This window comes from Ambystoma mexicanum, chromosome 2p (genome assembly GCF_040938575.1).
Source record: "Ambystoma mexicanum isolate Mex_15411 chromosome 2p, UKY_AmexF1_1, whole genome shotgun sequence".
NCBI lineage: Eukaryota > Metazoa > Chordata > Amphibia > Caudata > Ambystomatidae > Ambystoma > Ambystoma mexicanum.
Genome location: NC_090923.1, coordinates 909,096,045 through 909,119,114, shown reverse-complemented (window position 1 = coordinate 909,119,114; position 23,070 = coordinate 909,096,045). Strand labels below are relative to the sequence as shown.

General features: G+C 41.4%; 1 long non-coding RNA gene across 1 annotated transcript in view; it reads left to right on the top strand.

The window, feature by feature from the left end:
- LOC138566896 (uncharacterized) overlaps positions 1-20,587 on the top strand; it is a 128,980-nt gene extending 108,393 nt beyond the window's left edge. The window contains exon 2 of the long non-coding RNA XR_011302055.1: positions 18,874-20,587. This is a non-coding gene — a long non-coding RNA (uncharacterized lncRNA). The remainder of the gene's footprint in view (positions 1-18,873) is intronic.
- Positions 20,588-23,070: the final 2,483 nt, after the last annotated feature.

Here is a 23,070-nt window from a genome sequence, read left to right as displayed (position 1 = left end):
GCCGGACCCGTAATGAGGTCCATGTTGTGGTCAAGGGTGTGTCAAACATGTATGGTGTAGTTGGCATGGTGCTTCCTTTGTAAATTCTTTGATGGACATTGAATGATGGTGGGAGTTATTTGTGGTAGGCCTGGTGACATTACTTTGACTGACATGCCATATGGACATATAGTTTGCCAGTAGGGAAGGGAATATCACAAGGGTCTGGGTGGCATACCATGGTTGACTGACACCATGTATGGTGCAAGGCCATTGCATGTTTGCTTTTGGCGTATCAGTAGTGGTGAAGCATTATTTGCATTGTGTGTCTATTGGTGGCGATGTGGGTGTATATTTTGTTATGGGAGGTATTCATCTGAATATGTTTTAGGTCTCTTATTGTGGATGGGTATACATTAGTTCAGGTGTCTGGCCAAATATTCTCCAGTGCAGGGATATTTGAGGCATCTGGAGCCAGGTCCTTCACCTCTGGCCATTCACATTTGCAGATTGCCAATTCATCCATGCAGTGCTCCTTGATGCTACCACAGCAGGTTAGTGGGACTTTGGCACTTGATTGTCCATGTGGATGTGCTCACAATTCCACAACAGGTATGGCCCATTGGCAGTGGGGATGAGGAGTAGGGATGTGGTCACACCCCGATTCACTGGGCCACACACCTCACATGTGGACTATGCCACGTGTACTTCAAGAGAGCAAAGTATAGCTGCAGCTACTATGCGGTTGGCTGATGGTGTGCAGCTGAGTGTGAGCCAAGGGGATGCCATGGAAGAAGTGACTGTCCTGGATACACCAGCACTGATTCCAAATGATCATGTTGGAGAAGGATTTCTACCAGGTGTGGTTCATGGAAGACACTGACCGGCGGAGTTGAGGAAGGTAATTGCTCCACAGTGAACTGGGCCATGGGTGTCAAGGAGCAGATTAGTCAGGGTACTGGGATGAAGGTGGACTTGTTGGTTCTGCCTTGAGTCAGGGGGTTGGGGCACTGATCAGTGGGGGTATGGGGATGAGGGAGGACTTGTGGGTGCTGCCTTGAGTCATGGGGTTAGGGCGCAGATAAGTGGGGGTACTGGGACAAGGGAGGACTTGTTGGTGCTGCCTTGAGTCAGGGGTTTGGGGTACTGATCAGTGGGGATATGGGGATGAGGGAGGACTTGTGGGTTCTGCCTTGAGTAAGGAGGTTGGGGAGCAAAGCAGTGGGGGTACTGTGATGAGGGCTGACTTGTGGGTGCTCCATTAGTTTAGGCGAATAGTGCATGGATCAGTGGGTGTACTGGGACAAAGGAGGACTTGTGGGTGCTGCCTTGAGTAAGGGGTTGGGGCATAGATCAGTGGAGGTACAGGGTTGAGGGAGGACTGGTGGACGCTGCCGTGATGCAGGGGGTTGGGGCGCAGATCAGTGTGGGTACTGGGACGAGGGCGAACTTGTGGGCGCTGCCTTAGGCTAGCGGGTTGGTGCATAGATCTGTGGGTTACTGGGTCAAGGGAGGACTTGTGGATGCTGCCTTGAGTCAGGGGGTTGGGGCACGTATCAGTGAGGGCACTGGGACAAGGGCAGACATGTGGGTGTTGCCTTAGGTTTGGGGGCTGGTGTACGGATCTGTTGGGGCACTGGGACAAGGAAGACTTGTGGGTGCTGCCTTGAGCCAGGGGGTTGGGGGCGCAGATCAGTGGGTGTACTAGGAGGAGGGAGGACTTGTGGCTGCTGCCTTCAGTTAGGGAGCCGAGGCACAATTTAGTGGGGGTATGTGAGTGATGTCTTCAGTTAGGGTACCTGAGCACCGTTTAGAAGGGGGGCTGGGAAGAAGACTTTTCGGTCGCCGCAGTGGAGTGGTAGTAATGGGGATTGCTGGTATGTAATCCGTGATTACTTTGTTCCATGGGTCCGGTGCAACGGTAGTTCGAAACCGCTTTGTTCTGTTTGTCATGGGGCATGTTGGGGGCGTTCTGGACTCTACTTGTTATTGTTTGCGCTGAAGGTTTCTGCGTGCATTTAGTTCCATGTATCTGCTCCCAGCGCTATTCTGTTTGTCCATGCAATCTTCTTTATCGCACTAAAAACTTTGCGCAAACTTGGCAATTTTTTAGTAATTTCAGCCCAAAGAGTCTCTTATCAAGGCAAAGGTTACATGAGTTTCAGCCAATATTAAAAACATCAATGACAAGTACAGTATGATGACATTCTAACAAATGCTGCAGAGGAGGCAAATTGTGTTTACTATAGTGTCTATAATTACAAATATAGCATTTTGCATGTTTTGCTTTCAAGTATGGAACACCTTAGAAGGTATTACTCAAACTTGCCACCAGTCCAAGTACAATCACCACCATCGCTAACATTGTCCTACTGCAAAAACATGTTTGTCCTAGTACCAGTCCTCTGCCCTGGTACAAGAGTTCTATATGTTTTTTGCACTTAGTGTTAATTGTTCAAATACATAGCTTCTGTAATATGGCCTCTTATTTTATATCTAGTTGATGACTGAAATGGGCCTCATTACGAGTTGGCCGCTATTCCGGTGGTAAATCCACTAGAATACTGCCCAATGGAATTACTGTTACTGCCACTTGGTCCGGCGGATTTATCACTGGATCACAAGTGGTGGTGGTGGTGTTAGTCACCATTAATTTGGAGTCCATAGGACTCCATTTGGGATTTCGGCAGAACTACCACCACAGTAATTCCTCCGATTTAGCTAATTTTTCAGCAGAAAGTTGGAGGAATTACTTCCATCATTATGCTGGAGGTAAATCCCCACTCCAGGGCCAAACTCGTAGTATGGTGGAGCAGGAAAAGTGGCAGTAATCCCGTTGCCGCCACTTTTTTCCCGCCATCCTCGTAATGTTTTCCTTTAAAAGGTTAAAGGAGTGCATTAGTAATGATGATTGTTCTCAGCACTCACCGCCCAACTCATAGATCGCTGCTCACTCCACCGCCCCCTTAGGGTTATCTAATGACTAGTCCGCCAATGCTCTGACTATGATGTGCATCTGAGCACTTAACGGTGCAGCAATGTAAGTTCTGCACATGGGTCTCAAGTTTAGGAATAATGAGCACTGTTGAATGGCAATGGGGTGATGTGTTGATGATGCGGCCATTTTGCAAATTTCCCTCTCAATTACAGTATCGGCTACCAAATGCAAACCACACAGTAGCCAGGGATTCTGCTATAATGTGCCACTGCTCACAAATCTCAGTAGCACCTTCCAGGCAAGATCCACTATGTGAACCTACTTGAAATGTCATTGTTTTCGGCTGCAACCAATCAAGACGTCATAACGTACCTTAATGCTCTCATACTTATATTTATCAGATTGGAAAATACAACCAAGTATTGTGAGACGGGTAAAACAAAAACGCACATTACCCATTACATCTTGAGAGTACACGCCTATACGCAGGCTGGATACTTCTCAATATCCCAGCTTGTGCCGAAAATGAATACATAAGCTTGTTTTGGTATAATGAAAGGCACAGAAACTAACAGCCTTAGAAAAATGTCATAGAGAAAACTATTTGGACGAACGCCCTGAAAGAGAAAAGGTTAATAGTCCGGGATAAGGAGAGAAATTGCAATTGAAGCGATTAGATTTAATTTAAGGATCATTTCTGTGAAATGCGTCTTGTCACAATGGGAATGCCACTAAATATCCGACTCTACATGACAAAGGGTGTCATGATGTGCTACGTCCCCATCCTCAGATACACATCCGTCCAGAGAGCATCTCAAGTGTGACGTTCCCTTGGCAACCAGCACAGATGATCATTAATCGCAGTAATAGACATCATTACCTTTGACTACCCTGATTTGAATTCTCTTTGAAATTGATTGTATGTGAGAGGCTTTAAAATGTCTCACTGCACTGAACTGCAGCAACTCTACCAATGGCTCTAGTATTTCAAGCTGTTTGTTAAGTAAGAATTGGTGCAGTCACACTGTGTGAGACTACACAACACTTATCTGCTTGGTATTAGGTAACACACAGATTGGTATAGGTCTGTACTACACAAGGTGGTAGTGTGATTGATCGGCCAGGCCTATCTCAAGAGGGGTAAATGTGAGGTGTACAAATGAAATTCGTCAATACATGTAACCAAGTAACTCTTACACCCAAGGTTTCAGTTATAAATAGTTATTTTTTTAATTAAAATACATTTTTAAGAAAGCTTTCTTTAAAAAGGCAATTTTTTTGTAACAATGTAAATATACTTTTAAATTACTTTTCAGAATCAAAACAAGTTAGTGGATAAACTTTGGATATGCTTCATATACAATTCCTACATTCTGAGGTGACTTCAATCACAAGGACAGTAATGGCATTTACATATCACACTAGTATACTTTGTAGATTCTGAGGCTGCGGAAAGGAAAGGTTAGGCAAAGAAAGGACAATTTATCAGTACATCTGAGGACAGCTAAATCCTCCAATGAAGACTAGATAAGCCTTTCCCAGCAATAACAGTATACAATAAGCTACCACCTATGAGGGACACACAGTATCAAAGTCAATGGACTAGAAGAGTGCCTTCATGGAGCCAGGAGAGCCAAAGTAATTTGGGACACAATCTATGGATCTGATGGACTTCTTGGATCAAAGTCTTGCACAAAGTTAGAGTGTTCAGTAAAATCACTTGTAGGGTCACAAGCTGTTAGACTTGTGAGAAGTGAGTTGAAATCAACTCAAAAAAAGGTAACCCAATGCAATTCCCAAGTGAGAAGAGCGTGGCTAAAGGCAATAAGGTAGGTACCCCAAGCGTAAACAGTACGTCTGATTTGAAGAGAGTGGGTCAGCTGGATTTTGTCTTGCTACATCAGTGCAGACCCTGGTTCCTGATCCTCAGTCGTGGGGACAAGCGGTGGACATCTGGAGGGCTCCTGCAGCAGTACTCAGGAGGTAGTCAGCAGCTATGGGCTCTTTTCGGTTCTGCAGCACTTTGCGGTTTCAGCGCTTAACAAATATCACTGATGCAGATCACGGGCACCAGTTGGACTCTCTTCTTTCCCTCGGTCCTGCACTCTGGTGAGGGGCTCTGGATCTGGAGGTCCTGCTTCGGGATGGTCCTCGTGAGTCTCCTGGAGATTCAGGCTGGTTTTGTTCTTTGGCAGATGTTGCACTCGACTATGGACACTCAACCCCTGCCATTGGGCTTCTGAAGCAATGGAATGGTACAGCGAGTCGGGGATAGTGGTCCAGTGGAGTTTGTCTCAGGGTTAGTTGGTCCCACTAACCCAAAGGGAAAAATCGTTCTGTCCAGAGCTTCTCTGTCGAGGTGAAAAAGGAGTTCAGCACAGCAGCAGACTTCACCAGGCAATTCAAAGGTCTGGGAGGTTGCAGCAAGCTTTGTTCATGGTTTCTTTGTTGCATGTTTCTCCCTGTGATTTACCATGCCTGTAGTCCCAAAACCCTTCCTTTTAAGATGGTTTCTCCCATTAATGTACAGCCTAGGCTGTCAGGCACACAGCAGGGTGGCGGTCCTCCAAGGACAGCCAGCAAACTAGTTGCATTCAGGCATTCCTAGCTAGAGACAAAGGACACCTAGAGACAAAGGACAGGGGAGTTTCGGGACCCTCCCTCACATCCTGTCCTCCCAGACACACTGGAGCCAGAGTCAGGCTTCAGGACTGAAGCCCGCCAAATGCAAGACAGACTAAGGACTCACATCTGTCTCCACACACAGAGTAAAACCGAAGAAAGACCTCACAAACAGAAAATGGCAAAAAAGAGGAAAGGGGCCATTTTGACAAAATGGTCACCCATGGGTGCTGTACTGCAGCTGAGGGTTCAGCCTGCAGTAGAAAAGAACAATGGAAGGAACATGTAAACCACTGCCACCAGCCATTTAGAGTAGTGAGGTTAACATAAAAATATTACCTGAGAAAGTAGGATAAGGGGCTACTAGGTAACACCCCAGCACTCCACATAAAAAGGTGTGTGCTGGACCTACTAAGAGAAACATTAAGCAGATTTCACTTTACTATTCTTGGGAACTGTAGTTCACACAAGAAAAGATATTTAAACCTTATCAGAAATCCAAATGATGTCTTTGTGACAGACACTGCACTGAAAGTGTTATGTGTCACCATACAAAATGCAGATGCCTATGGAATTTGTCAGACTCCAAAAACAGTCAAAACACAGAAATCCATATCAGGTAAAACACATGAGAGAGTGAGAAAAAGGTCTCACTCACTCCAGGGTTAAAATTAAAAAGTCCTAAGTCCAGAAAAAGAGCTCAGGGTCTCTAAGGGGGGAGGATTTAGCACATAAATGAACATTCTCCCTAAAACTAGTCCCCCACAGACTCAGGGACCGGAGGATCTAATCCTCATCAGGGTGGATCTCCTGTTGCAAGTCGGTTAAACTGGATGCTGAGTCCACCAGCAATCTTTTGTAACCCTTGATATGGCACTTTTTAACATTGGTTTTCATTTGTAAGCTATATGACCCACACATACTGTTGGGTACATCTCTCTTGTTTAAAGTATAGGGGATCTGATTTCACAGTCCCTCGGAAGTAGTGACATCTTTCGAACCTACAATAGGCTTTTTCAAGGCGTCCGTAGAAAGGAATCCCTTAGACCTAGAGGGATCTATGTGATTATTGCATCGGCCGTAAATGGCGACTTTAAAAAATAAAAAAAACCTTTGCACCACATATATATGTGGGGGAGACCCCCTGCACCCCTCCCCCATATTAATATTCTATTCTATACCCCAAAAAAAGAACATCAGTATTTCCAGCCATCGTAATTGTCAGGGCGACATTTTGGTACGATTCCGACCTAGAAGGGTCTCCATGATTCCTCACCACCTCTCTCACATGAGCAGGTTGGGTCTCTGGTATCTTGGTTGGAGGGGTTGTGGTTAAGCAAGCTACATGCTTCCACTTCCTCTTATATCTTATTTTTCCTGTCTTAGAAGTTTCTTTCCTAACACTAGGATTTACACTGGAGTCTTCAGCAAAATATCCAACAGTCTTAAGGTGTTATGCGTTACACTGGTCTTCCTGGTTTTCCACTAGTTTTGAGAATTACCAGTTCTCACAGGCCTAGATAGGGATCCAATGTGTCTGTCCACCTCTTCCTCAGATGCAGTGTGGGTAAATGAATGTACAATTGGAATGGCAATGATGGAGCATGGTTTGGGCTCTCATTTCCCTGATATTCTAGTCTTGGATATGCCTTTGTTAGAGGTTAACTTACTAACACAAGGGCTTACAATGGGGTTTGCGGTAGAAGGCTCCACAGGCTCAGAGGGGTCTCTTAAGGTTACTAGAGCAGTAACCAATTTGGTTTGTTCCTATTTCTTCCTACTGGGAGGCCTGGGGCTACTGGACACTACTCCTAAAGTTTGTCCCTTCCACTCACCTACTTCTGCACACTGACAGGGATCCCTGCTGTCATATTGGTTCATTGAATGAGAGCTTGCAGAATTGGAACCATTTGGACAGGTCCTCCAGCAAATCTAGTGGGACCTTTGGGTACCTTAGCTACATTCTGAGGCTTGAAAAAACGTTCATCCACTACTGTTCTGCTGGCCCCTATGTCTCCCATGGCAGGTGTGTCCTGACCATTCAGAAGAACACTGTCCATATAATATTCCTTTGTGGTATCTGGAATGGTGTCATACACATCCATCTTAAAGCCATGGAATCAAAACAGTCCTACATATTCCTTGAAGACCATAGGTGTTTACAAATGTGCTCAACCAATCCAACACGTCAGGTTTAGGATCATACATGCTCACTGCTTCTTTAGGCAGGCGAGGCCCCTTGGGACTAGTAGACCTAGAAGACACTGAAAGGGAAGCAGAATCACAGGGCATCTTTTTCATTTGCATTTAATGCTGCATTTCTCTTTTACTGAGTTTCACCTCCTGATATTTGTTTTCAGATTGTACATCAAGCTTTTTGAATTCCAATTCTAATCTTAGTCTCTCAAGTGAAATATATTCTTCGTTTAGATTTGGACCTTCTGGGGTCACAATGGGAAGTGACGGAGGTACAGGTGCATGTTGTGGAAGAGGGTGGCTCCCTTCTGGAGACTCCTCTCCCTCCTCTGACTCTTCTTGCTGATTGGAGTTTGACCCAAGGCAGCATTTGCTGGTCTTGGGTTGCTGTGAGATGCTCAACTGTGTCTCTGGGGAATGGTAAATGCATCTTCTGCGATTTCCAGCCATGGGACACATGGAGGGCTTCCCACTTCAGCAGGCAAAGTCCTGCAGTATAATTTATAGTGCTTTGAAGTATAGCGCCTTGAAGTTTATAGCAACTCACTGAATGTGATGGCATCTTGTTATCAGTAATAATGTGGCATACACATAGAGCCAATCCTATGTTGCCAGTATAACAGGTGAATATGTGGCTGGGGGCATGCAAGGTATGGAATTCATAATGCAGCCAAAGCCCAATATAAAATTACAGAGAGTAAATGTGCATCATTTCTTTTTCTTTCTCTGGATTTCCTCATGCATAAAGGACTACATTATTGAATATTATTTATATAACTGACTGATTTAATTTACAAGTACTAATCACTAATGCTAACTAATTAACATTATGATGTAGTCCCATGTACAAAGTGAGGTGAAAATACATATTTTGAAATTCGTTTTTTAAACATGCATTTTTCTCTCTTCTTTTCTCTTGCTGTGCTGAATGCAGAAGGCAGGAAGGCAGCAGGAAATCGAAAAAGATACTGTTAATATAATCTGAAGCTACCATTGTTTGGGACATGAGGTTGTTAACAGAATACATTTTCTACTAATATGATTGGAAGGAAGTGTATCTGCAGTTATGCCACGTAAGCAGAATGGGACGGAACAGAGTTTTGCTGGGGAAAGAATGACAGAGGGAAGATCAGATCGCTTTTGCTGGGCTCCAGAGACGGATGATCTTGGTGTCTTAACATTGGCTTGAGAACCCTATGTTCTTGCCACACACACTTTAGACACTGAGATTACGAAGGCAACCCCTGCCGACTGGGCCGCTCTTCTGAATGAAATCGCCTGGGGGAGAAAAACACAAATCTTTTGGGAAGCAGCCAAGTTCGAATTGAGGTTATTTTTATGCGATTGCTTGGCGAATGCGTTCTAAAATGCTAGGCAGTTAGGATAGCAAAGCCAAAGAAATCCCATGCCTTTAATTTGTCATATGATAATGTTGCAAAGTGAATGTTGCTCTGTTTTTGTATTGTTTCTTTTCTTGTTTTTATTACAGAGAACAACAGGATGTCATTGGTAAGATGTTATGTTGAATTGCAATTGTTTCTAATACACAAAATATAAAAGCAGAACGTGCAGAGAGTTTTTGTTTTTCTCTTTTCTTGGTGCCTTTGGAATAACATTTTATGACACAGGGAAGATTTTTAGATAGTACATTTGTCATGTTTCCCATGCAGATGGAATAATATAATTAGCGGTGATAAATAGATGTATGCATGTGTTCACCCAGTGCATGGTGTCTGGGTGAAATCTAATATAAAATATAGATTACTGGGTGTCTATGAACCAGTAATGAATCAGTAATGGGGCCTATGGAAGCATAGTTCACTGATGTAGATAAATCAGTGATAACACCACAGGTTATTGATGATGCTCTGTGTGAAATTGTGTTGTTTCTGAATGTAGGTCCAAGGCTCTCTATAGATCACAAGAATATTATAAGAATAAGGAAGGTTTTGTGTATGTTGGGCCATAAATAAAACAGGAAGGGTATGCTCACCACTAGAAATTACCACCAATAGTGTATATTATTAAATTATCTAATATAGTATAACAAGACATGGTCACTGAAAAGAGGTAAGGCCAAACCCAATCTAAAGGCAAAGATAATTCATCGCCAAATTACTATTTTTTCTTTTTAGCGGTAAGAAAATACTGCCAGACCTCAAACCTGCACAAAATATCCCACATATATATGGTGTGTTGCAGGCCGGGAAAGTGATCATAGAGCACCTACTGGGCGTGGCAAGTGTGTCTCACACCACCATCCATGTATTAGAGGAAACCCATTTCATAATAGCAGTGTGTCACTAAAAGTGAATTTCAGAATGTCTCAAATAGTAGCCACATTCTCAGAACTAGTACAATATCTGGAGGCAAAGTTATATGCTCATGGGACATGGTCATCAAATAATGCCACAGAATGACATGACCGTATTTATGGTGAAGTACAGAAAGAACCACTAGACAGCATTTTTGCAGAAGGCAGCATAATTCCGGTCTGCCTTCTGAGATTATTAAATGCAGCTGATAAGCATGCAGAGAAAGATTGTCTGATACGGCTATGCGCCAAGACATGGTTTATTTTGAATAGGTCCCTGCGGATGCAAGAAAATGATACTAAATTGATTAACAGGTTAAAAGCTGATATAGATGGGGCAAGTAAAAAGGAGGAAATGTTAAGAGCAGAATTGGAGGTATGTCAAAAAGACATGCAGTTAAAATGTAGGGATCTTGATACTCAATTGTCTAAAAGCAAGAAACAGTTTGAGGATAGTGAACAAGAAGTGGTACATTTAAAAGCGTTGGTAGGCAATATTAGACAAGACAAAGATGAGGTTGCTTTGGGAATGCAGATTTTACAAAAAGAACATTGTGAAAAAGAAAGTGATATTCAAAATGTTGAACCGGAAATGGTTAAAATATTTCAAGAAAGAGACAAGAGAAACAAAGAATTCAATGAATGCCAAATGCAAATTTGCGATATGCAGGAGGTAATTAATAAAATGAGTGAGGAAAACAACTATTTGCAAAAAGAGGCAGACAGGCTCCTTAAGAAGTGTAAGGATTTGGAACAGCAAATGTGAATTTCCAGGTCCTAGGATAGACGGCAGGGCACCACATTCAATGGAGTTGAGGTGAATCCTATTTCTACCCAAAGAGCTAGTGCCCCAGTGAGTGGGTCGGTGACTGAACTTGGTTGCAGCGCACTTGGGGGATCTGATACACCCATTGGGGGCCCCCACCAATCCCATACACCTGGAACCAGGGTTCAATCACCAAGTAGTGCAATTCCATGCATTGCAACGAGTAGCCCCATAAAGATAATGAAATCCATCAAAGCTCTGATCAAACCATTTAAAAAGGGAGGGGAATGCTGCATAGAGGATCACTTAGAAGCGGTGCATGACATATTTAAAGCCCTCCAGATACCGAAGGAACAATACAGACAGTATTTTCATTTAACTCTAGATGCTCCCACAGCCAGTATCATAAGGGGATTAAATGAACAGCAGAATAAGAAATGGGCTGAGTTTGAAAAAGAGATTAGACGTCATTTTTCTCCTTTCCAGTCATTACAGGAGGCGAAGAAAGTTGCTTACACGATTACTGCTGGGTATAATACATCACCTCACCAATTTTATAAGAATTAAAAAGAGCTTTTTCTCGCTTTGATGTATCTTTTGACCACAATTCTCATGAGTTTAAAACTGCCTACTTCTATGGGCTACAGAAAGACATCTTATCACAGTTGGTCTGTGAATTTGAACGTGACAAATCACTTGAATGGATTGTACACCAAAGCACAAAACTATATGAGGTACTCTATTGTCAGGGTAGAAAAAATGATAAAATGAAAGACACTAGACCAAAATCTAAAGAACCCTCAGCAACAGTGATGGAAATCAGGTCAGCCAAAATGTCCCTTGAGCCTGCTCAACGTCCAGGTAAAAATAATTTGACACCTGAACAAAGGGGTAATCAACAAAGGTTGTCAATTCCTGCACCAATGTTCCAATCACATGATCCTAGTAATAGGGAGAGCTACATTAGCCCTAGGTACTTAGGAGATAGGCCGCGAGCAGGCTATCGGCCTAATATGTTAGATATGAATAATAATCAGAGACAAAGTCAGGATCAAAGAAATAATGGTCCCTACCAGACATTGGGGACACAGAGCAGATTTGATCCCAACACCATGATATATGGTAATCAGGATAACCTCGATATGTGGATCGATTTACTGATAATGGGAATCAACATAGGGGTCAGTACCCACAACATGAGAGACAAGACATGAGGCAGAATATGAATTATGCTCCACGTCAATACAATGATTCACCACCACCAGGGGACTACAACCAAAGGTTGGGTGCACCTCGCTCCCCTCCACATATGAATCAAGAGTTCAGGAACAAGCCCAATAGAAATCATTCCCCTGAGAGGTATCAGAATAGATCCAATCAAGGGGAAAACAACCAATATTGATCTAGGCCACAGAGAGAGGATTCTAGAGAAATGGAAAGATTCCAGTGTCTCGAGGCCCAAGTGAAAATGTTGGCTGAGCAAATAGGAAAGCTCTGTACAGCACAAAAACAGTCATCAAAGGAGGGGGCAGAAGGCCATAGCACTGACCGGGTGGTTTCTGATAAGTGACTAAGTATTAATGATACCTGCAATGCTAAGAACACAGATTGCCCTGACGTGATTTTGCATCATGACTCTGAGATGTCTAAAGATTCAAAGATAAAGATACCGGTAAATGAACATGTGACAGAAAGTGCAAATACCTATATGAAGGAAGTTCGGTTTAACCTAGAGCTAAATCAAACGTTGGAGATTTGTACAAATGAAACAGGAAAACCTGAAATTCCAATAGAACAAAGAGACACATTTAAGAAGAATGACTCATGTATGGGGAATACCAGTGAACAGGGAGTAAGTGGGGATGCTATAACACCTTACCTGGGCAATCAAAACAATAACCAAACACAGGCAGAAAAAAGAAATACTCAAAAGGAGGGTACAGGTCAATCACCTGAAGAATTCTTTGAGCCACATATTTTTGAAGAAGTTAAAAGGATTGGTACCATACTAAATGATCAAAAATGCACAGAGTTTGACAATGCAAATTGCCAAGTGATGTTTGTTAAACATGTTCAGTTGGAGGATTGTAATGTGACCTCTGATGATACCTGGATGGATGGGCGAACAGTGGCCACACTGCAAAAAACCTCCGAACATGGGGAAATGACTAAAGTGTCTCACACAGAAATGGACAGAAAGGTGGGAAAAATATCTTTCCATTTACCAATGTGTTTAGCCAAAAGTGAAAAAGGCCTGAGAAAGGTGAGTCCTGAAATCAGTAAGAATTTGCACTTCTTATGTGTGTTAGAGGAAGTTGAAGACAGGTATTATGCTCCCATCACTGCAGAGAAATGCAATAAATTTGCAATGATTGACACTGGCGCACAGGCCACAATTATGTCCAAAGAATTGGTAAAAAGTATTAATGAGGGGAGATCTCCACAGAATCAGATCACAGTGAGGCAAAATGAAGGTCCTGTGCATAATTTTAATGGGGAGGAGGTGCCTATTATAGGTGTTACCGAGGTTGACATAAAAATAGGAAAACACAGAATGAAACAGGAGGTATTGATCACATCTATTTGTGAAATTCCATTTCTGGTGGGTACAGATTGCCTGAAAAGATTGTCTCCCCTCATAGATGGGGTGAATGGAGTACTGTGGTCATTAACCAAAAAAACATTGGGCCTCATTACAAATAGCCCGGTATGGAAACAACGGTGGCGGTAAACCCGCCGCCACCGTTGTTTCCATGCCGGGCGATCACAAACCCTGCAGGCGGGAGGTGATGTTCCCGCCAGGTCTGACCTGGCGGGTTTAACATTGCCCGCCTGCAGGCGGACGAGTAAACACCGGCAGCATTACGAGATTCTGCCGGTGTTTCCATGATCCGACTCAATGGGAATGGGGATTAACACCATTCTGCCTCCGTGATTCCCGGAAAACCGGGGTTGTAATGCCCCGGTAATTCCAGGAATCACGGAGGCGGAATGGTAATACGAGTCCGGCGGTAACCAGGTGATTTTACCGCTGCGGTTACCGCCGGACTCGTAATGAGGCCCATTGAGTCCTAAAAAAATAAAATCACAGAACAGCAATATAAATGAATGCCACACGTTGCCAAAACAAATGATGCAGTAGAGGTATATCTCCAGAATAGCTGTATACCTAGCGTCACTGTTATCTTGATATGTCAAATAAAATGCAAAGTGAAAATGAGAAACAAAAATGAGAGACAATCTGTACAAATTTATTTAGACCCTAGGAAAAAATGGCAAACAGCAATAGATGAGCACACATTACAACTCACACATACTACTCCTAAAACAGACACAGAAAAACACATTACTACTCTTGCTGAAAAGCACATAGAAGATGAGCAACCATGGGTTCACATTGGTATAAATGACTGTTCTAAAGTAGTAAAAGCCATACTAGCGCTTGAATAGTATTGGACAGAAAACAATTCACCATAATGTGTGGATAGTGAGTGGGACACAAAATGACTTTTACATGGGCAATGATATCATGCACAGAATGTGTATGTTGTTAGATTTTCTTAATCAAAAAATATGGTCACGGCTAGGTGGCCCGGCACCTGAATTTGAAGACAAAAGAAGGGCATATCATTGATCAGAGCTGGTCCCATATACAATTGAATTACAGCTGAGGAAGGATACTATTATCCCTGCATTCACCAAGCAGGTTGCCATAATGCTAACATGCAAAAATGGACAACAGATGAAGGATTCTGATGCATTTGTGTGCTTGAATGAATCCATGAAACAGCAAGGCCTGGACTATGAATACATTCCATTGATAGATGTTGGTGAAGGGTCTGTGAAAATTATGGTGAATACTAAAGGGTGTCAAGATATTCATTTAGAGGAAAATTCTTCATTAGAAATGGCCATACAAAAATCACATTATACTGCAGATCTAAATAGCATGGTGATTGGAAATATCCCTAAAAGGTATGTAGATGCCAGGGGTGTGTTGTCAGAGTACCTGGATTCTCAGCCCAAAGGAATCTTTAAAATTCAATCTGTGTACCCTTATGATTCAAATTAGACAGTGTGCTGTCATCAAAAGGATATATAGTATTTGACTTAAATGAAAAGGAAACAGAAAATCAGTCCATTGAAGTGGAAGCTGATATGCCAAAATATTTAAAAGTGGCAGCTTTACAGAGAGAAACAGCCACACAGTTAGAAGAAAACACAGAGATTCCTCCACTGGAAGATTTCCCAGAATTTTCAAAACTGGTAGGGGAGCATATTTTATCAGCAGATGCATGCGATAGCGATGAAGATAAAAATGAACTGAGAAAAATATTTATGGCGTTTAAAGATGTCTTTGCTAAAGATGCTTATGATTGCGACCTAACTAATTTACATGTTGCCACACTACCGGAACGGTGTAGTAGAAGCCCAGTATATGTGCGCCAATATAGATTACCACTGGCATGGTTAGAGTCATTGGCAGAAATAATTAAAAATTTGAAGTCTCGGGGAATTATCAGGCCTATTCATAGCACATCCAATACACCTATATTAGGTGTGTTAAAGCCAAATGGTCAATGGCGTCTATGTGAAGATTTGAGAGAATTAAATAAAAGAGTGCTAGTGTCCAGATGGCCACTGCCATTCATTGATCAAGGCCTGGCTCAGGTGCATGGCTCAAAAGTGTTTACTACATTAGATCTCACATCTGGATATTGGTGCGTGCCATTGGCAGAGGAGATTCAGAATTTATTTTCATTTTCATTTGATAAAACCCAATACGCATGGGTTAGAGTTCCATTCGGGTACATTAATAGTGGGAGTCAATTTGGAATATTTTTGAGAAAGACTATGCCTGGTGCAGCGGAAAGAGGAACCATAGTTTACGTGGATGATGTCCTGATAAAAAATGAAAACTTGAAAAGCCATTTTGATGAAATTAGACATGTTCTTGGCCAATTGCAAAAGGCAGGTGCCAAAGTATCTTTACAAAAAGCACAATGGTGCAAGAAAAAAGTGAATTTTCTAGGCCATGAAGTGACTGAACATAGACTAAACCCACAAAAGAAGAAGGTAGAAGCCATACAAAAGCTGAAAGATCCTAAAAGTGTGAAAGGATTAAAGTTTATTAGGAATGACGGGCTATAACAGAAAGTTTATTGAAAGTTATGCTGAGATTACTCAACCATTGACTAAACTACTAAAGTTGAATACACCCTGGAAATGGGAAAAAGAGCAGTCTGAGGCAGTAGCTAAATTAAAAGAATGTCTTATAAAGGCACCATGTTTAGCATACCCCACAAAGGATAGGGATTTCTTTATAGAAATAGGTTTCTCTGAACATTGTATGTCAGCAGTGTTATCACAAAACATGATTTGAATCACAAAACCATTGCTTATGCAAGTAAGGCATTGTCCCAAGTTGAAATTAAATTCAGTTAATGTGAAAAGGCCCTTTTGACCACTGTGTGGGCGCTACAACATTTCTGCCCCATTGTTCAGGGAGAAAAGGTAATTATTGAGACAAATCATCAACCTTTGGAGTTTTTAGAGAGTAAAAGAATTAGGTCAGGCAACCTAGCACAGTCCAGAATTACTTCATGGACACTGGCATTGCAAGGTTTTCCTGTAGAAGTGAGGTATGGCCAAAATTAAAAGAGCCCAGTTGCTCAAGGTTTGGCAGATCTACATGACTGTGCAGCTGAACATGTATCAAACGAAGTAGAAGTGGAATCTAGTTTACATGAATTTGAGCAATCACCACACAAAGCTTTTGATGAAAAGACATGCAAGGATTTGCCAACTGTATATGTTGACGGTTGTGCTTTTCACATTGAAAATGACAGTAATAAACAATTGGTGTCAGGAATAGGAAATGTCTGGTTGAAATGTGAAGGCATTCCCAGTATAGGGGTGAGAATTGGGGCTAGGAGCAGTCAAGTAGCGGAATTGGCATCCATTTATAAAGCAATTACTACTGCAGTTGATAATAAATTTAGTGAAATTGTCCTGGTGACTGATTCTGATTATTCACGAAATAGTTTTGTGGAATATTTGCCCGGCTGGAAAGCGAGAGGCATGATTACATACAAAAAAAGCCCTGTAAACATGGACAAATGATACAAACCTTAGACAAATTGGTGTAAGAGAATGATTTAACAATATACTGGAGGGAAATTCGTGGACATTTAAAAACTCCAGGAGAGGATAAGGAGGGAAATGATAAAGCAGATCATTTAGCTAAAATTGGGGCTGTGATGGGAGAGTTGCTGCCTATTGAACATTTACTTGGTGAAATACAAGTTGATGCAGTTACACGCTCTAAAGCTCCAAAAGAGGTAGATCAACCAGTGGTACAGTGGAGTTATGATACACGAGATCAAGATCTGATTAAGGCACAAAAAGATGATCCAATTTAGGGAATCTATTATAATCATTTGTTAGACCCTGAACAAAACCCTTTAACATAAAATGATTGTATGGGAAAAGAAGAGTTGAGGGTGCTATTAAAGAATAAGAAACACATTATACTACAGGATGGACTCATGATTAGGGAGTCCATAACAGGACAAATACAGTGGGTGGTGCCCATTTCATTCAGAGGGCTAATGCTACACCATGCACATGATGCAATAACTGCAGGACACAGAGGTTCACAAAAAACATTTGAGATACTTAAAGATTATGCTTATTGGCCACATATGTTCCAAGATGTGGAACTATACAGTAGAGGATGTCTAGTATGTGCCCAATGTAAACCTGCTTCACCAATGCGTAGAGCCCCATTAATGAAAAGAAGCTTAACTCTTCCATGGTCAGATTTGCAAATAGACTATATAGGGCCTGTAAAAAGGTTGAGCAGGGGGAACCTGTATATTTTGAGTGTGGTTGTTTAATATCAAAATGGATAGAGTGTATTCCTGCACCAGATTGTAGTGCGCAAACAGCAGCTATGTTACTGGTAAATCTTATATTTTCAAGATTTGAGTTACCACAAAGAATAGACTCAGACCAAGGAAGTCATTTCACAAGCGCTTTAATCAGTAAGGTGTGGCAAATACTGGGAGTAAAAAGAAAGCTACATATTGCATATAGACCCGCTTCTTCTGTTGGAATTGAACGCTGTAATAGGTCTGTTGTGGATATATTAAAGAAGTTTGTGGCAGAGGCAGGTTCCAGCTGGGATTTACTTTTACCTCTGGTTTTGATGGCAATCAGATCAACTCCTGCCAAAGCAACAGGTATCAGCCCTCAAGAAGTATTGGCAGGTAGGAAAACGGTGTTGCTGCAACACCTGCTATACAGGACACATGAGCAGACATTTGTAAGCACATCTACAGTTCATGAATATATGGAAGAACTGCGGAAGCATTTACAACATGCATTTGCTTTTGTGCAGCGGAATTTGGAAAGGGCTGCTGACAGTGCAAAATCATATTATGATAAAAAGACATCGGTGAAAGAGTATAGTTTGGGGGATCAGGTGTATAAATTTCATTTTGGAAAAGGTAAACAGAAAAATTCTAAATTTCTAGCAGCCTGGCAGGGGCCATTTCAAATTATAGATAAAGTATCCCCAGTGGTCTATAATATTTTGAGAACTGAAGGTGAAAGGGTAACAGAACAATTTGTTCATGTTAACCAAATTATGCCCTGGCACCCCAAGCATGAGGTAAAGAGACTTGAGCGTGTAGAAACAGATCAGGTCCCTTAAATACATGAAAGTAGACACATGAGTCTATTCACAGGGCCCAATAACAGAGAAATAAAAATAGAAGTGATTGTTGTAATGGAATAGATGTGAATAAAAAGACTATATGTGATGATCATTAAAAGAGGGGTGAAACTAATGAAATTATTTTTACAAACTTGAAAATGTTAAATGATCAATGATGCTTTATGTATGTTTGTTTTCTCTCTAACATGTGCTTAATTTCAGAAAGCGAAAGAAAAAGGGTGAAATATTTTTGAATACATAGATATTTTATTTTTGGTAAAAGGGTGAAATTAGTACTGTGCTATATACTTAATCAGTTTCTTTTCTATTTGATTTAGAACACTAACCTGTGTTTTGAGGTCAGAGGTCACAGGACCGGAGGACACGGGAGGCAATGGAGTCCTGGAGTCCACGGGATAAAGATCAAGTGATGCCTGCCTCCGAAGTAACTTGAAGACAAAGTAACCGGGACGCAAAAAAAAAGATGACTTCTATTGAAAAGCATCCAAGAATGCCAGAATGAAAGAATTCCCCAAAAGAACCAGATGATGTGATGTTGCTGGTTGGGACGTCTCAGAGGTGGACAACAGTAGAGGAACAATAAACTGCAGTGTTTTGGGTGCATTAATTCAGATGTATCCTGGAAGTATGGAGTTCCACATCTTTATTATTTTAATTAATTAATTTAATTTGTTATGTTAATTCTTTGTTTTAATTATTTATTTTATTTTATTGTTTTATGATTGACTTCAAGTATAAAAACAAAACACTGGACTATGGACATGTCAGTTGGAAAGAAATATGTAAAATATTTTATAAGAACTGATGGACTTCTTTGAGATGAGTTTTGATTTTATGGTGGTTAAACAGTGATTTATTGTAAAAAATGTGAATATTCGTTTTGTTGAATTGCTATGATGAAAAAAGAAAAAGGAGCGCAAGTTGGGTTTCTTCCAATTGTGGCTTGGACCACTGCCACATTGTCAGAAAAGGAGGGATAATGTAGTGTAACTTATAGTGCTTTGAAGTATAGTGCCTTGATGCTTATAGCAACTCACTGAATGTGATGGCATCTTGTTACCAGCAATAATGTGGCATACACATAGAGCCAGTCCTATGTTGCCAGTATAACAGGTGAATATGTGGCTGGGGCCATGCAAGGTATGGAATTCATGATGCAGCCAAAGCCCAATATAAAATTACAGAGAGTAAATGTGCATCCTTTTTTTTCTTTCTCTGGATTTCCTCATTCATAAAGAACTACATTATTGAATATTATTTATATAAATGACTGATTTAATTAACAAGTACTAATCACTAATGCTAACTCATTAACATTATAATGTAGTCCCATGTACAAAGTGAGGTGAAAGCACATATTTTGAAATTCGTTTTTTAAACGTGCATTTTTATCTCTTATTTTCTCTTGCTGTGCTGAATGCAGAAGGCAGGAAGGCAGCAGGAAATTGGAAAAAAAAGATACAGTTATTATAATCTGAAGTTACCATTGTTTGGGACATGAGTGTGTTAACAGAATACATTTTCTGCTAATATGATTGGGAGGAAGTGCATCGGCAGTTATGCCACGTAAGCAGCAGAGTTCTGCTGGGGAAAGAATGACAGAGGGAAAATCAGATCACTTTTGCTGGGCTCCAGAGACGGATGATCTTGGCGTCTTAACATTGGCTTGAGAACCCTATGTTCTCGCCACACACACTTTAGACACTGAGATTACGAAGGCAACCCCTGCCGACCGGGCCGCTCTTCTGAAGGAAATCGCCTGGGGGAGAAAACCACAAATCTTTTGGTAAGCAGCCAAGTTCGAAGTGAAGTTATTTTTATGCGATTACTCAGTAAATGTGTTCTAAAAATGCTAGGCAGTTAGGATAGCAAAGCAAAAGAAATCCCATGCATTTAATTTGTCATATGATAATGTTGCAAAGTGAATGTTGCTCTTTTTTTGTATTGTTTCTTTTCTTCTTTTCATTTGTAATTGGTAAGATGTTATTTTGAATTGCAATTGTTTCCAATACACAAAATATAAAAGCAGAACGTGTAGAGAGTTTTTGTTTTTCTCTTTTCTTGGTGCCTTTGGAATAACATTTTATGACACGGGGAAGATTTTTAGGTAGTACATTTGTCATGTTTCCCATGCAGATGGAATAATAGAATTAGCGGTGATAAATAGATGTATGCTTGTGTTCACCCAGTGCATGGAGTCTGGGTGAAATCTAATACAAAATATAGATTACTGGGGGTCTATGAACCAGTAATGAATCAGTAATGAGGCCTATGGAAGCATAGTTCACTGATGTAGATAAATCAGTGATAACACCACAGGTTATTGATGACGCTCTGTGTGAAATTGTGGTGTTTCTGAATGTAGGTCCAAGGCTCTCTATAGATCACAAGAATATTATAAGAATAAGGAAGGTTTTGTGTATGTTGGGGCCATAAATAGAACAGGAAAGTTATGCTCACCACTAGAAATTACCACCAATAGTGTATATTACAAAATTATCTAATATAGTGTAACAAGACATGGTCACTGAAAAGAGGTAAGGCCAAACCCAATATAAATGCAAAGATAAGTGATCGCCAAATTACTATTTTGTTTTGGCGGTAAGAAAATACTGCCAGACCCCAAACCTACACAAAATATCCTACAGTCCTGGGTACCACTGTCCAGCTGTAGTCAGGCCTTTTGCAGAGCAGGTCACTTCCAATATTCCCCAGAAATGGTTAAGTGGAAGAGTTTGGACACTCTCCTTCGCAGTGCCTATGTTCACCCCAATGGTTGGGTACTTTGGGCAGTCTTTATCCAAACAAGGTTCCAGGGAACCTTGTAAAAGGCTTCAATAAGATGGTCCCATGAAGATGATCCAAATATGCAAAGAAAATTCAATTAAAGAGGAGGTTCTCACACCCTTTTATAGTCATTTTATCACAGGAGTATTGGTCAATTCTAAGCCTTGTATAAGGGGTTCATCTTTGTCTACAGTAATTTAGGGGTGTCTCAGGAATGACATGTGGCCTGGCTTTATTCATGATGATTGGACTCTTCTGTTTATCGGTCCTTTCCCTCTCCCTAGGGACACTATACTTCCCCCATCTCCTACATGCCAGAGATCAAACAAACTCCAGCAATGATCTAATTTGACTTCCCCGTTGTGTCGGAGAGGCCTCTGTGAAGCACCCAGACCTCACCCTGTACCTTGAGGAGGTATGACCTGACCTTCCTGGACAGTATAAAGCTTTCACAGCAGAGAACAATGTGCTTTATGGGCCAGTCCCACTATATTGTGAGGGTGAAACTTCCATGCCCAGGTGCTAATACACAAATGACCCTGCAACTGTACATCAGTGGAAACCTAGTGTAAATATTAAAATGACATCTGTATGGGTTTTGGCAGCTTTAAAGGTATCTCCCATTATGTTTCTATAAGTATATATAGTTTTATATTTAACCACATTTCTGCCACCAGGCCATGAGGATATTCAGTTAAATATTGTTTGAATCATGAGTGGCCATTGTGAAAGGCCGGCACTGGCTTTTGGAATTAATTTGATTAGAGCAAAACAAAAGAGGTGATGTCTGGAAGGTTTAGAATTAATCTTAACCTCTTGCATTGCTCTGGGGAACCCTCCAGGCCATCGATCTTTGCCTGCCAAACCATTACAAAAGGGAAATAACATATGCAAATCAGGCTTGGGCCCACCCCAAAAGGGGCAGTCAAGCCCGAACTGCTTGGTCACATATCTCCTGCATGAATTGGATTCCTGCAGGCTGTTGCAAGAAGACATGTGCTACTCTGTAACTGCCATGTTGCTAAATCTCAGCTTTTGGCGTGTCAGTAGACAGGACCCATCAAAGTACATATGTGAACTGCACTTTTTATCATGCAGCATTTGGAAGGTGTTGCCTATTCAATAAAGATCCCTTTCCAAGAGAGTAAACACTCAGCCTAATTTTGCATAGCAAAAATCAATAAAGCTCAGGATTGCACAAACTTGCAGATGCCATTCTGTCACAGGCTTCTTAAGAAGTGACATTAGATGTGGAATCATAGCAAGGGTCATTAACAAATTGGGATGCCTTACGAAATAAGTCTGCATTTCAAGATTCACATGTGTTGCATTGGCAAACAATGTTTAAAATGAACTGTGTACACACTGTCCCGGTATTTGCCACATGTGGCCACTGAGATTCAAGGCTATATAGAATTAACCATCTATTTGGTATGATCTGTGTAAACATAGCACTAACCTGTGTGCAAGAGCTGAATCCTTGCTAGACCAGTCTTTCTTCCCTAGAGGGTTGATAAAGTGATGATCAATATGTTGGATAGTAACAGCTCTCATTCAAGGACTTAGAGCGAATGTGTATGGTGTGAAAATGGGTCCCCAAGAAGAGTGTCCTGACCCACCCCCCACCCATAGCTTTTGGGGACTAGGCCACCTTCCTTGGTATCCCTGGACCACCCATCCACCACCCATCTATAGATGATCTGTGGGATTCCATAAAAAATAGCATG